This window comes from Bos javanicus, chromosome 13, assembly GCF_032452875.1.
Source record: "Bos javanicus breed banteng chromosome 13, ARS-OSU_banteng_1.0, whole genome shotgun sequence".
Taxonomy (NCBI): domain Eukaryota; kingdom Metazoa; phylum Chordata; class Mammalia; order Artiodactyla; family Bovidae; genus Bos; species Bos javanicus.
In genome coordinates this window covers 67534370-67543175 of record NC_083880.1, presented here as the reverse complement: position 1 = coordinate 67543175, position 8806 = coordinate 67534370, and positions in this window count along the sequence as shown.

Here is an 8806-nt window from a genome sequence, read left to right as displayed (position 1 = left end):
AAGACCATGTTGAGTTCGCTATGCTTCTTCTCTAAAGGTGACTGTTTCTCGAAAGAGAGCTACTCTACACAACTGCCCCCCTTTCAGTTTCTGGTAATTTCTCCCTCTTACTGGCAAAGGCCTCTTGGATCCTCATCCTAAGGATCCTTCACATTCTACCGTCACCTCTATTTAAAAAAAAACCCTCTTCTCATTTTTCTAACCTGAGTGCCTCATCCGCGTCCTGTTGGGACCCGGTTTCTCTGTACCCGCCCCCCCCTCCCCGCCCCGCCCCAGTTATTTCCAACAAACTGGCAGTTAAATCTGAAGCTTGATCAGATTCAAGCTAAACATTTTTCTAAGAATACTTCATGGATGTTGTTAAACACATTACATTGTATCACCTCAGAAGGCATGGTAATGTCCACCCATTACAAAGATCTCCATCAACTTTTCACCAAATGGTTTTCAGCTGTCATTGCATGACTGTCTCTTGCCATTATCAGGAGTAAGAAAATGATGCTATTCTATCATCCTTTCTTCATGCACTAGCTGGAAATCCTCTACAAAGGAAAATCCCCTTACCATCTACTTGGTAACCATGGGTCTAATTATACAAGAAAGGCAGGACCATGCCTGCTTATTTCCCTTCTTTGTTTTTATTGATTTTCAGATGATGAACTGGATCTTTCAAACATAATCAATGATGAATTCATAGATTTCAATATTTAATGTTTTAACTCTTCATCTTTGTTCTTTCCCCATTTTTCAGCCAGTGGGTGGGAGTCACTGAGTTCTTCTGATGTGACCCCAGGAGTCTTTGATCATTTCTTTGGTTTCTGATACAATAAGATATTCCAGGCTCATCTATTTCCTGCCCCTGAACTGGAATCATCCATTCCTCCAAAGAACCCTGGTTCCTTTTAATGAGAAATGGTATTTGAGACTGGGGCTTCCCTAGTGGCTCAGATGGTAAAGCATCTGCCTGTAATGTGGGAGACCTGGGTTTGATCCCTGGGTCGGGAAGATCCCCTGGAGAAGGAAATGGCAACCCATTCCAGGGCTCTTGCCTGGAAAATTCCATGGATGGAGGAGTTGGTAGGCTACAGTCCACAGGATCGCAAAGAGTCAGACACGACTGAACAACTTCACTGGTATTTGAGAAGCCACACAAGGGATGTTCCTTGGTACTCTGTTGTTTGTTATTTCTAGACCGTACTCCAGGTAAGAGATTAATACTTTTAGAAAATTCATCATGTTCTCTTACTGAAATTTATGGTTCAAATTTAAGATTACAGGACTTTCATTTTAATTTTATATTTTGTCTTGTATGCTGAAAATCTTAGTTCCTAATGACATTAACATAATCATTTACATATATATTGATACATAAACATTTATATCTTCATAATAACTATACCAATGCTATTACCAACAACATAATTACTGGAAACAGTAAGATTCCTTTGCTGTTCTTTTTTGTCCTTAGAATATATCCCACTAAAGATGTATATTCAACTATTGGACTTTTTCTCACCACTGTGAAAAAAAAGTCACTTTAAGTCACCTAATTAAAGATTTAAAATAGGACCTCTCTCTGTGAGTAAGCTAACAGCTTGATATAATTAGCTTCATTTATTTCACTTGCTTTTGATTTTTAAAGATTGTGCTTTTATTTCTATTGAAATTGGTTTGTTTCATAACATACACAATTCCAGAGCCACACATACAAAGCATGTACTGTTAATTTAAAATGTAGGTGAAAGAAGAAGGAAATTGCAAGGCTCCTCTGGCCAGTATGGACAACTTAAAAACAGTTGTACCTTCATTTTTAAAAACAGAGCTGTTAAATAAAATGTTATTACTAGAGCAACATATAACTAAGCAATGATGCCAAATTTTTTTTAAGGTTTTAAGAATTTTATGGACATAGTTTGTAAAAGATTTTTTTAAAAACAGCATATGATTACATTTCTCTAAAAAAAAAAAAACAAAAAAAAAACCGAGTGACTTAAAATAATCCATTGTTGTCCATTGTTACATTTGAAAAACTAAAAAAAAAAAAATTTCCCTCCGCATGTGGAATCTAACTCCTTGACCAGGGATCGAACTTCTGCCCCCTGCGTTGGAAGCGGAGAATATTAACCACTGGACTGCCAGGGAAATCCCTCCCTTGTTACATTTAACATTTACAACAAAAATCGGAACAGGATGAGAGCTCACATTTTATCAGAACAGGAACTTTGGACCAGTTTTCTACTGCTCTCAGGGGACTGTCTGTTTTTCCAAACAGGCAGAAGAAGAGGGACCATCTTTCTCACCTGAGATACTCTTCACTAGGAATTGTCAATGAGGAGGATCTCCAATCTCAAGGCTAATCTCCGGAATACCATTATATAGCAGAAAGCAGAAAGAGCAAACTCCAACTCAGAATATGTGAAAGAAAAAGGCCATGAGAAGTTTTAAGTGTCTGCCTCCAAAATTCACAAAGAGCCAAAATCAAGTTATTTCATGTTCTCAGGATACACCTCTGCTCTTACCTTCTTCATCCAACCAGATTTCTCTGGAAGCTCTTTTAAATTTGGTCCTTCTCCAAAGTCAGCTCCAAATTCAGAAAATAACTTTTGGGAAATGTTGCATCTGTGTCATCTTTGAGGGCTTCCCAGGTGGCACTAGTGGTTAAAAAAAAAAAAAATCCGCCTGCCAATGAAGGAGACAAAAGGGAAGTGGGTTCAATCCCTGGGTCCGGAAGATTCCCTGGAGAAGGAAATGGCAACCCACTCCAGTATTCTTGCCTGGAGAATCCCATGGACAGAGGAGCATGGAGGGCTACAGTGCATAAGGTTACAGAGTAGGGCTGGACTGAAGCGACTTAGCACAGCACAGTACTGCATAGCACAGCACAGAACAGCATGCTGCTGCTGCTGCTAAGTCGCTTCAGTCGTGTCCGACTCTGTGCGACCCCATAGACGGCAGCCCACCAGGCTCCGCCATCCCTGGGATTCTCCAGGCAAGAATATTGGAGTGGGTTGCCATTTCCTTCTCCAATGCATGAAAGAGAAAAGTGAAAGTGAAGTCGCTCAGTCGTGTCCGACTCTTAGCGACCCCATGAACTGCAGCCTACCAGGCTCCTCCGTCCATGGGATTTGCCAGGCAAGAGTATTGGAGTGGGTCGCCATTGCCTTCTCCGACAGAACAGCATAGCACAGCACAGATCTTTGATGCTCCCCAGAAAGCCGCTAGGTGGCGCCAAAGAGTCTTTTCCCATAACCAATGACTGGACTCACACAGAGGTGATGCTAGGATAACTTGGGTGTAACTGCTAGGTCCCCAAATAGCTCAGTGTATCTTAATAATCTTGTGAGAGGTTTTTATTGTTAGATCCAGAATGTGGGGAAAAGCTGCCAAGAAAAGCGGAAGATCATCCTTCGCCCTGGCGGTGGCGGGGGTGGGGGGTGGGGGGCTCTGTAAATATCTCAATTTTATTCAGATTCTTATTTGTATACTTTAGCATCTGGGTGTACCTTCTCACAATGGCTAAAGGAATGTCTAGAACAAAGGCAGACTGGATCATTATCAACAAAGGGCTTAGTTCACACTCGTGGAATGCTCTTTACTATGAATAGTGACCAAGGCATGGATATAGCTGGATTATAAAGCCTTACAGATTTAAAACAACTATGATGAAATCCAATCCAAATTACTGCAGAACTGTCCCAAGTTGAGGAATGATCCGGCAGGCAAAGGGGAACTTCACCCCCTTCCACCACTAAAACTAGAGTTTCCAGAAGTTCGTTCGGGCCAGGAAATACCCATCAACCCAATTCCCAGGAAATCCCTAGATGGTTGTCCAGATGGAAAGGTCTGGCAGGACAAGATAGAGCCCACCCTCAGTCAGATGTTGATCAAAACCTTAAGCAGGCTGGAGAGTGCCCAGCAGCTGAATTCACCTCTCAATTCTTGTCCAGGTTGAGGACTGGCTGTGAGGAGAATCCAACTGCATTTCCTCTGGGACAGCTAGGTACCAGCCAGAGGGGACCCCTCCACCCCCATCTCTTTCTGCATTCCTGAGAAGAATGTGCAGACTGAGCTCTGTGGCCAAGGGAATGTCCTCCTACTGTCCCTACTTCCCTGTCCCAGAAAGTTGACTTGGAGGTAAATATAAAAGACCATCTTTTTAGATTTCTCCAAGACTGCTGACTAAATAAAACAGTGTTAACAATATCATGTGGGGGATAGAGCATAAGTATTAGTAAAACACATGATACCAATGGCAAATCCCAAAGTGGCAAAAGGAGTTATACACAGTGACATTCCTACATTGTTGATACACGGGGACATTCCTACATTGCATGTGAAGTGTTACAGATTAATTCATGACCAGCTGTAACAAATTGAGGATATACAATGTAATCCTGAGTGTGCTGTGTGTGCTCAGTCCTATCAGACTCTGCAATCCCATGGACTGTAGTCCACCAGGCTCCTCTGTCCATGGAATTTTCTAGGCAAGAATACTGGAGTGGGTTGCCATTTCCTACTCTAGGCGATCTTCCTGACCCAGGGATTGAACCTGGGTCTCCTGCATTGCAGGTGGATTCTTTACAGACTGAGCCACTAGGGAAGCCGGTAGTTCTTAGAGCAACTACCAGAAAAAATATATATATAGAGAGAGGCAGTTAGACGTGAAATGGAATACTGAAAAGTTACACATTGCTAAATGATGTACCTTAACCCATGGAAGTTGAGTAGGTATGACGTGTGTTATTTCTGGGTGGAAGCATTTGGAAGCCAGGACTTGACTCTTAACGTTCTCTTTTCTTCTTCGTGTTGAGTTGGCACGATCCTAAGATGAAGTGCTGTGATTATGTGCAACAGTGATTCCCTCCAACCTGCACATACATGCTGATATCCACTGGACACACACATAAGCAAGAAACCTGGTGTTAAGCCTCTGAGACTTTTGATATTTGATGGATACCCTTGCATTCCTGGAATAAAATCCCTTTGGTCACTATGGATTACTTTTTCAATGTGCTGATAGATTCTGTTTGTAACTAATTTACTTATGTTTTCTTCACTGGTATCTTTAAGTGAGATTGGGTTATGGTTTTCTTTGTGTGTGTGTGTGTGGAAGTGTGGAGGGGGTAATCTATCAGATTTTTATATTATACTTAGTACATAAACAGTGGCACCCCACTCCAGTCCTCTTGCCTGGTAAATCCCATGGACAGAGGAGCTTGGTGGGCTGCAGTCCACGGGGTCGCTAAGAGTCAGACACGACTGAGAGACTTCACTTTCACTTTTCACTTTCATGCATTGGAGAAGGCAATGGCAACCCACTCCAGTGTTCTTGGCTGGAGAATCCCAGGGACGGGGGAGCCTGATGGGCTGCCGTCTATGGGGTCACACAGAGTAGGACACGACTGAAGTGACTTAGCAGCAGCAGCAGCACATAAACATAATTTAGATGATTTCTTCCATTCCTGCATTCTGAAAAAGTTTAAGGAACATTGGAACTATCTAGTCTTTAAAGGTTAATAGAACTCTATGAACATACCTGGACCTGGAGTTTTCTTTGAAGGGGCAGCTCTGGGGGTAGCTTTCTTTAGTTCATCCATGGAAATAGGTTGGATGGACTCTACATATCTCTATGAGGACCAATTACAGTTTTCTAAAAAAAAAAAAAATGACTATTTCACCATGATTTTCAAATGTATTTACTGACAGTTGTGCAAAGTAGTTATACTTTTTTCTTATTTTGGTTATTTATTATTTTGTGTATTTGTGTTTTCTCTATTCTTTCTGGTAGTTTTAAAACCTTGTTGGTCTTTCCCTGGTAAGTTTTCTAGTTCTTCAGCTGTGTTTGTTTTTAATAACAGCTGATTTTTTTTCCCTTTTTCTTTTTGGCCTGGCCACACCAGGCAGCTTGTGGGATCTTAGTTCTCCAGCCAGGGATTGAACCCAGGACTCTCAGGCAGTGAAAGTGCAGTGTCCCAGCCACTGGACCACCAGGGAATTCCCTGCTTTCTAATCATCCAGTTTCTTTTATCAACTTGTTTGTTCTATACAGTGCTGTTAGTTTGATTCCATCTCATTTTTCTTTATTGTGTAAGTAATCTTATCTATTTTTCCTAGAGGTCAGATGATTTTTTTTTTTAACTAGACCCTAGAGTTTGACATAATAGTTTTACTGGGCCTTTTTCTTAGAGTTGAGTCAGTTTTCCCAACTATGCATAAGTGTGTCTTTCTAGTATTTATATTCGGGGCCTTTTCCTTTCAGATGGAGGAAAGTTTTACTGAATTATCATTTTAAGTATCAATTTTGTTCCCTTGTTTTCCTTCAACTCCTCTTCAATATAAAATTCAATATAGTTTAATTTTCTTCAACTATATTCAATTTGATTCAATTTCTGTTGCCTCTTATCTATAATTTCTCCTATTTTCTTTCATTTGTTTTTTCCTTTATTTATTCTCAGTTGGATATCTTCACCCGTGTGCATCTTGAAATTAGGTTTCTGAGGTAATTTTTCCTTTTTATTCAATTTCTTCACTGAATCCTGTCAGTTCCCAGTTCACATCTACCTCTCTCAAAGTTTTTCAGTTGCTTTGTGGTATTCTACACCTATATCAGTTTAAAAAAAAAAAAATATATATATATATATATATATATATATATATTTATTTATTTGACTGTGCCTGGTCTTTATTGTACCATGTGGGATCTAGTTCCCTGACCAGGGATTGAACCTGGGCCCCCTACACTGGGAGTGCAGTCTTAGCCACTGGATCACCAGACAAGTCCCTGGCTTGTCTATTTTTAATTCATGTTGGAATGTTGCATTCCAGTTTTCTTTTTGCCTGTAGTGACTTTGTGGGGGAGGGGGCAGTATATATTTTATCTGATCAAAAGTTTGAATCTTTTGGTTTTGGTCTTTTTGTTTTAACCATATCCCCATAAGGATGCTGCAGTTTTATTTATGTTCATATTTGAGGATTTTGAGTTCACCTAAACCATATTAGCAGGAGGGTATGGATAAGGGTGGGGCAAGGAGAGGGCTTTGGTGGATTACCACATTTTGAAAAGACTCCCCCTCCCGGTGCTATAGGGAGAGACAGACTCTTCACTACTGAGCACCTCTTGGCGACTGAACTTCCCAGGTGGTGCTCAGTGGTAAAGAACCCACCTGCCAGTGCAGGAGACATAAGAGACACGGGTTTGATCCTTGGGTCGGGAAGATCACCTGAAGGAAGGCATGACAACTCCCTCCGGTATTCTTGCCTGGAGAATCTCGTGGACAGAGGAGCCTGGCGCTGCAGTCCACGAGGTAGCAGAGTAGGACACGACTGGAGTGACTGAGCACAGTGACTGAACAAGACCTCTTGGTGGTCAGGCTTCCTCTGATCCAGGCTTGCTTTAGTAAATATCAAATTGTAGCCCCTTCTGTGCTTCCCTTCACACCACCTCTGGCTCCCAAGGTGCCTCTCTCACCCTCAGAAGGGGTGCCTTTCTAAGACTGTCAGCTCTGGTCAGGGAGGCACCAGGACATGTGAATCCCACGGGGCTCCCTGAGCCGGAGCAGATGAGTAAGGGGCAGAGAGAAGCATGCCTGGGCCTCAGTGGGTGCTCTGAAACAGAAGTTGGAGAAGAGAGGAGAGGACTTCATGCAAGAAAGGAAAACACAGCATCAATCTCTGCCACTTCCCAGGGCTCAGCTGTCTTAGTCCACGTGTGATGCCCATCCTGACCTTGGCTGTTTCCCAAGGTGAAGCTCCTGGCCACCAAGCAGAGGAGTAACAAGAGGACAGAGGTTTGCTGGGCAAGAGGAAATCCTGGGGCTACCCTGGCTGGAGGAGGCTGACTGAGGGGAAGCAGTAGAAAGAATGAAGTAGGGAGGGGATGGCTGAAGTCCCTGAAATCCCCAAGTTGCCAGAATGCAGTTTTCGTACTGGGTTTTATTCAGTAGCCTCTGCATATGCCTGCTTCCACTATAGGAAGGACCCACAAGGGTTTTGAGGACCAGAGAGGCCAACAGAGAAGCTAGAGAAAGAAAATGAAGAAAGGATGTGGCTTCCAGCTCAGGATTCTCCCTTCCTCCTGAGCATACCCATTCTGGGGACCATCAGTCCCCTTCCCAGCATCTCAGGGAGCCCGGTCCTTGGGAGGTGTCCTAGGGAGCCCAGGTGTAACTGCCCAGCCTACAATTCTCCTTTGCTCTGCCAAGGGACTGGACTTAGCCCAGAACCTAGAAGTAGCAGACCCACCCTATTCCTGGATCTCATCGTCACAGCTCCCAAATACTGACTCTAAAGGACCAGGCACTATTTATCTGCCACTTTATGATTCTGTCAATCTGTGCTTTATACATTTTGAGGCTATTTTATGAGGGGCATATAGGTTAGATTCAGGCTCATTGTAACTTTTTCTGAATTGTTTATTACTAAGTTTTTTCCCTAATAATACTTTTTGCCTAGCAGATAAGTGGTTTAGTGTTTGTTTGCTTCCTTCTGTCCTTTTAACATCTTTGTATCATGTTTTCAAAGCATCTTTTGCAAATAGCTTACAGCTATACGTTTTTTAAAACCAATCTTCTCTTGTTTTTCTACACTTCCTATCTACACTTCCATTAACACACTTGAATTCATTTATACCACTTTGTTTTGTACTTTTAAAAAAGGTGTTTATCTGGATGCACTGGGTCTTAGTTGCTGTGGATGGCATGGGCTTCTCTAGTACAGGCTTAAGCTGCCCCACATGATTTGGGATCTTAGTTCCCCAACCAGGGATCGAACTTCAGTCCCCTGCACTGGATGGCAGTGGCCCAGCACG